The following is a 7719-nucleotide window of genomic DNA, read 5'->3' as shown; positions in this document are numbered from 1 at the left end:
GGCTGTTGTCCTTGATCATCTTTTTGGCCTTCCTGTGACATCGGGTGCTGTAGGTGTCATGGAGGGCAGGTAGTTTGCCCCCGGTAATGCGTTGTGCAGACCACACCACCCTCTGGAGAGCCCTGCGGTTGTGGGCGGTGCAGTTGCCATACCAGTCGATGATACAGCCCGACAGGATGCTCTCAGTTGTGCATCTGTAAAAGTTTGTGAGGGTTTTAGTTGACATGTGTGCCAATCCAGTTGTTGTACAGTCAGTGGTTGCGTCCCAAATAGTACCCTATGCCCTATATAATGCACATAGGTAGTGCACTATATGACACTGTCCAGACCACTGTAACACAGCTGGTCTGGACAGTGTCATTTTCTCATGATGTCAGCACAGAAAAGACCAATGAAACAGAAATAGAATGATAGGCCTCTAATGGCAATGCTAACTTTGAACAGAATGCTGACAAATGATTTCAAATCAGGTGCGTGCTCAGTCCCCTCCTGTACTCCCGTGTTCACTCATGACTGCACGGCCAGGCACGACTCGACTCCAACACTATCATTAAATTTGCCGATGACACAACAGTGGTAGTCCTGATCACAGACAATGTCGAAATAGCCGATAGGGAGGATGTCAGAGACCTGGCCGTGTGGTTCCAGGACAACAACCTATCCCTCAACGTGACCAAGACAAAGGAGATGATTGTGGACTACAGGAAAAAGAGGACCGAGCACACCCCCATTCTCATCGACGGGGCTGTCGTGGAGCAGGTTGAGAGCTTCAAGTTCCTTGGTGTCCACATCATCAACAAACTAACATGGTCCAAGCATACCAAGACAGTTGTGAAGAGGGCCTGACAAAACCTATTGCCCTCAGGAGACTGAAAGGATTTGTCATGGGTCCTCAGATCCTCAAAAGGTTCCACAGCTGCACCATCAAGAGCACCCTGACTGGTTGCATCACTGCCTGGTATTGCAACTCCTCGGCCTCCGACTGCAAGGCACTACAGAGGGTAGTGCGAACGGCCCAGTACATCACTGGGGCCAAGCTTCCTGCCATCCAGGACCTCTATACCAGGCGGTGTCAGAGGAAGGCCCTAAAAATGGTTAAAGACTCCAGCCACACTAGTCGTAGACTGTTCTCTTTGCTACCGCACGGCAAGCGGTACCGGAGCGCCAAGTCTAGGTCCAAGAGGCTTCTAAACAGCTTCTATCCCCAAGCCATAAGACTCCTGAACATCTAATCAAATGGCTACCAAGACTATTTGCATTACCTCCACTCTCTTTACACCGTTGCTACTCTCTGTTTGTTGTCATCTATGCATAATTACGTCAATAACTCTACCTACATGTACATACTACCTCAACTAACCGGTACCCGTCTGTATATAGTCTCACTATTGTTGTTGTACTGCTTCTCTTTAATTACTTGTTACTTTTGTCTCTTATTCTTGTCCGTATTTTTTTAAACTGCATTGTTGGTTGTGGGCTCTTCACTGTAAGATCTACACCTGTTGTATTCGGTGCATGTGACTAACACAATTTGATTTGATATGGTCCCACATTTGACAGAGCATGTCAGAGCAAAAACAAAGCCATAAGGCCTGAAGGAATTGTCCGTGGAGCTCTGAGACAGGATTGTGTCGAGGCACAGATCTGGGGAAGGGTACTTAAAAATGTCTGCAGCATTGAACGTCCCCCAGTGGCCTCCATCATTCTTAAATGGAAATAGTTTGGAACCACCAAGACTCTTCCTAGAGCTGGCCGCCCGGCCAAACTGAGTAATCCACGGAGAAGGACCTTGATCAGGGAGATGACTAAGAACCTGATGGTCACTCTGACAGAGCTCCGGAGTTCCTCTGTGGAGATGGGAGAACCTTCCAGAATAACAGCCATCTCTGCAGCCCTCCACCAATCAGGCCTTTATGGTAGTGGCCAGATGGAAGCCACTCCTCAGTAAAATGAACATGACAGACTGCTCGGAGTTTGCCAAAAGGCACCTAAATGACTCTCAGACCATGAGAAACAAGATTTGAGAGATTGAGGGAAAGATGAACAGAGCAAAGTACAGGAGGAGCAGGAGTGGCTTCGGGACAAGTCTTTGAATGTCCTTGAATGTGCCCAGCCAGAGCCCGAACTTGAACCCGATCAAACATCTCTGTGCAGCAAAGTTCCTATCCAACCTGACAGAGCTTGAGAGGATCTGCAGAGAAGAATTGTAGAAACTCCCAAAATACAGGTGTGCCAAGCTTGTAGCGTCATACACAAGAAAACTCAAGGCTGTAATCGCTGCCAAAGGTGCTTCAACAAAGTACTGAGTAAATGGTCTGAATGCTTATATAAATATGATATTTCATCTTCAATCTAAACCTTATTTCGCCTTTTCATTGTGGGGTATTGTGTGTAGATTGATGAGGGGGGAAAACTACAATTTAATACATTTTAGAACAAGTAACTTAACAAAATGTGATAAAAAGGGAAGGGGTCTGAATACTTTCCAAATGCACTGTATCCTACCACTAAACCCAATTAGCATTTCCCCCTTCAATTTCTCCAAGGGTTATTGAAATGTGTAATACTGTACTTTACAATGGTCTGCATTAGTAATAATTTCAACAAGCAATGGGTCTTTTATGTTGATTTCTTTTCTATGCTGGGTTTCTATTTAAGCTGCCAATCCTAATGATGTAGGATCTTAATTTGATCACTCTTTTGTTGTTGAGAATTTTACTGCCCCTCAGGGAATGCAGATGAGCTTCCTGATTTACATAAATTCACTGAAAACCCACACTAACAGATGTTTATATACACTGCTCAAAAAAATAAAGGGAACACTTAAACAACACAATGTAACTCCAAGTCAATCACACTTCTGTGAAATCAAACTGTCCACTTAGGAAGCAACACTGATTGACAATACATTTCACATGCTGCAAATGGAATAGACAACAAGTGGAAATTATAGGCAATTAGCAAGACACCCCCAATAAAGGAGTGGTTCTGCAGGTGGGGACCACAGACCACTTCTCAGTTCCTATGCTTTCTGGCTGATGTTTTGGTCACTTTTGAATGCTGGCGGTGCTTTCACTCTAGTGGTAGCATGAGACGGAGTCTACAACCCACACAAGTAGCTCAGGTAGTGCAGCTCATCCAGGATGGCACATCAATGCGAGCTGTGACAAGAAGGTTTGCTGTGTCTGTCAGCGTAGTGTCCAGAGCATGGAGGTGCTACCAGGAGACAGGCCAGTACATCAGGAGACGTGGAGGAGGCCGTAAGAGGGCAACAACCCAGCAGCAGGACCACTACCTCCGCCTTTGTGCAAGGAGGAGCAGGAGGAGCACTGCCAGAGCCCTGCAAAATGACCTCCAGCAGGCGTGTGTGTCTGCTCAATGTGTCTGCTCTCCATGTGTCTGCTCAAACGGTCAGAAACAGACTCCATGAGGGTGGTATGAGGGCCCGACGTCCACAGGTGGGGGTTGTGCTTACAGCCCAACACCGTGCAGGACGTTTGGCATTTTCCAGAGAACACCAAGATTGGCAAATTCACCACTGGCGCCCTGTGCTCTTCACAGATGAAAGCAGGTTCACACTGAGCATGTGACAGACGTGACAGAGTCTGGAGACGCCGTGGAGAACGTTCTGCTGCCTGCAACATCCTCCAGCATGACCGGTTTGGCGGTGGGTCAGTCATGGTGTGGGGTGGCATTTCTTTGGGGGGCCGCACAGCCCTCCATGTGCTCGCCGGTGGTAGCCTGACTGCCATTAGGTACCGAGATGAGATCCTCAGACCCCTTGTGAGACCATATGCTGCGGTTGGCCCTGGGTTCCTCCTAATGCAAGACAATGCTAGACCTTATGTGGCTGGAGTGTGTCAGCAGTTCCTGCAAGAGGAAGGTATTGATGCTATGGACTGGCCCGTCCGTTCCCCAGACCTGAATCAAATTGAGCACATCTGGGACATCATGTCTCGCTCCATCCACCAACGCCACGTTGCACCACAGACTGTCCAGGAGTTGGCGGATGCTTTAGTCCAGGTCTGGGAGATCCCTCAGGAGACCATCTGCCACCTCATCAGGAGCATGCCCAGGCGTTGTAGGGAGGTCATACAGGCACGTGGAGGCCACACACACTACTGAGCCTCATTTTGACTTGTTTTAAGGACATTACAACAAAGATGGATCAGCCTGCAGACTGGTTTTCCACTTTAATTTTGAGTGTGACTCCAAATCCAGACCTCCATGGGTTGATACATTTGATTTCCATTGATAATTTGTGTGATTTTGTTGTCAGCACATTCAACTATGTAAAGAAAAAAGTATTTAATAAGAATATTTCATTCATTCAGATCTAGGATGTGTTATTTTAGTGATCCCTTTATTTTTTGAGCAGTGTATATTAATAGTATTGCACGTTTCATGTAGGCTACTTTTGGCCAGATAGTAGCCCAGGGGTATTAAACTCCTACCCTACGACAGGCCTGGACAATTCCAGTCCTCGGGGGCCTGATTGGTGTCACACTTCTCCCCCAACCTAGCATACATACCTGATTTAAACAAATTAGATTTTTAACTGAAGATCATGATTAGTTGATGGAGTCAGGTGTGTTAGCTGGGGCTGGGGCAAAAGTGTGACACCAATCAGGCCGCCGAGGACTGGAGATGCCCAGACCTGCCCTACGAGGTCTGGAGCCTGCTGGTTTTCTGTTCTACCTGATAACTAATGGCACACACCTGGAGTCCCAGGTAAAACTGCAGTGGAATTGGGTTCGAGGTCCAGAGTTGAGTTTGTAGGTAATAGCCTAACCACTGATCATGCACCATTATGAACTAAACATAAAAATCCAGTTGCTGCAGGAATATTTTCCTGCGACAATATAGGTCAAATGAAGATCCTACATCTGTATAACAGACACATCAAATCCATAGAGGGAGCGATGCTATGTACAAATGTATTTAAAAGGTGAATATCAACATTAAAATATAAGGATGAGAGTGCTGTCGCTCTGTGACACTCACAACCTCATGCAAATAACATTTTGTAGCACAGTGGCAGGTGCAGTTTGAGTGCCAAAAGGTATCTGACTTGATTTGAAGACACCAAAGTGTCTGGGAGGACATGGAGAATTAAGAGAGACATCTTGCCTGAGTTTAGGTCACAGTAGTACAGTAGGAGAAAAAACAGCATGATGCTTTTTTACCATGAGCCAATCATGTCTTACTATCACTCTTCAGGAAGTACATAGGGCCATTGACAAATCTCCATCACATTCTGTTCTGGGCAGTCTTCTCCAGCTCGCTCCACCCTATGCCGGTTTTCTTAGTATCTGCCTCAAGCTGACGCCTCCATGTGTTTCTTGGCCTATTCTCTTGTGGGTTTCAGGTTAAGGCTTGACAGCATGGAGTAAAGGCAAACAAAAAGTGTACTAATTTAATAAATGATTGGGCGTCATTTAGACAGTTCACCTTTTGAGTAGGAGCAATTAATTACCTGACCCCAGAAAAAAACCTTAAAACATATCTTAGAAAAGAAGCCAAAGGCACGGGAGGTAGAGCTTTGGTGTTCTTTCAGGAAGCATCCAGCTTCAGTGGGGGAGAAGCACAGCTCAGGAGTCTTTTTTGTTGTTGTTGTTGCTAATTTCTCCTCAATTGACCAATAAACCATGAAATGAATGAGCTTCTTTTCCAATCACAACTTTATATAAGAGCCAACACTTTGTCTCCAACAAGACCAACAGGGGGATAGTTACATATTCTGCTCCAGCCACCCCCAGAACCACCAATTGAGAGAAGACTGGATCTACTCCACATCTGCCCACTAAAGCTAAGTTTACACAGGCAGCCCATTCTGATCTTATTGGCAAAAGAGCTGATCTGATTGGTAAAAAGACCAATTAGTGGAATAATATCAGAAATGGGCTGCCTGTGTAAACACAGCATTAGTGGCCCAGATCCTGCCAAATGTAAAAAGGTGGAAAATTGAAGCAGCAGCATGAAGTAGAAGCTAACACAAAAGAGTACACATTTAATAAATAATAGAATGGTTTATACAGTTGTTCACCTCTCAGCCGGGGAAATTATCTGAACACATTCACACATTCTCAGAAACAAGCATTCAATAAACCATGCAAATAAAACAGTTCAAAAGAAAATAAGTGAAAAGCACAGGAAGTGGTGCAGCCCAGGAAGCAGCCGTCTGCTTTCCTTGTAGTTTTTTTGTCTGTCAAATACACTCACCACTTTCTCAACAAGACAGAACAAAGGGTTAAATATAGTACAGATGACCACTTAAATAGTCAATTAATTAATTTAGATTACAGGCAATTAGTTACATCTGTGACATAGCCAGAGTCCCATTTTGTTGTGTGAATGCCTTTTAGTTGGGTTTATTGAATGTATCTTTTACCCAGGTATCTTTGCTGTGGACAGAGCTTTGTCAAAGTCACAACATAACACACCACTGTCCCTGTTGTGATTATCGTAACCGTGACATATTTCAGTTCAAGAGCAGGAACAGGTTGCTTTGTATTCTGTACCATTGAAGTTAAGAGATGGGATCATGGCACATTGCTTATTTATATTTGAGTCATTTAGCAGACATTCTTATCCAGAGCGACTTACAGGAGCAATTAGGGTTAATTGACGTTGCTCAAGGGCACATCGACCAAATGTTCACCTAGTCAGCTCGTGGATTCAAAACAGCAACCTTTTGGTTACTGACCCAACGCTCTTAAAGAGCTATGCTCCCTGCTGCTTATGACCTAGTCAGGTTTCAGCCCTGGCTATCTTCAACAGCTGCGGCCGGACTGTCCCCCTTACAAATCAGATGTTATGTAGAGAAAATGCTTATTATTATGATCTGATAAACTATTGGCTCATGGTATTCCCAGACAAAAGCACTAGCAACACAAGAGAAGGAACAACATTGACATATGTACATGTGGAGACGGTTGAATGCCTAATTGAAAAAGTAACAACAAAGACGTTCACATAAAGCACAATCCCTGTCCTCCTGTATACTTCTCACACATTATAGAAGTCTACAATTACAGACAATACAGATTACTTGAATGGCCCATTTGGCACGAGCCACTGAACTATGGTGTTGACATAGTGATTCTGTACTTTATAAAGACCTCAGGTCTTCTCACCATAGTATTTTACTACTGGATATACATACAGCACCATCTAGTGGTGAGTTTACTGACAATCACAAACATAACATCTTGTGATGAATTAAGGGCACTTATGTATGGTTCCTAAGTAGATCTTTTTATTTCCAAGGATGATTATTTTTAAAGGAAAGACAATTTAAACAAAGACATGTACAAGTACTACATCGCTTAAATTAATTGCTTCGGAAACGGATAAAGGCACTAATCACACTGCCTACGATAAAATAATATGCTTTATTTTATTTTTATTTTACAACAATGCTCAGACAAAGACATTTGCTATGACTTTTAAGTTGCTGATCAACAAAACGATAACATGCCATTGTGACTAACAACACAATTATAAAATGTATTGGATACTAAAAGTATTACCTTATAATTAATGGAAGCTACATGAGACAGAAAACAAATATTGTTGTCAGTGATTCTACTACTAAGTATTGTCATTGGTAAAATGGAAAGTTACTGTTTTTTGCTAACATATCTAAAGTTAGAAAAATAGCATGAATATGTTACGGCGGCAGGTAGCCTAGTGGTTAGAGTGTTGGACTAGTAATCA

The sequence above is a fragment of the Oncorhynchus tshawytscha genome, linkage group LG19 (assembly GCF_018296145.1).
Source record: "Oncorhynchus tshawytscha isolate Ot180627B linkage group LG19, Otsh_v2.0, whole genome shotgun sequence".
NCBI classification, from domain to species: domain Eukaryota; kingdom Metazoa; phylum Chordata; class Actinopteri; order Salmoniformes; family Salmonidae; genus Oncorhynchus; species Oncorhynchus tshawytscha.
This window is presented reverse-complemented; position numbering follows the sequence as displayed.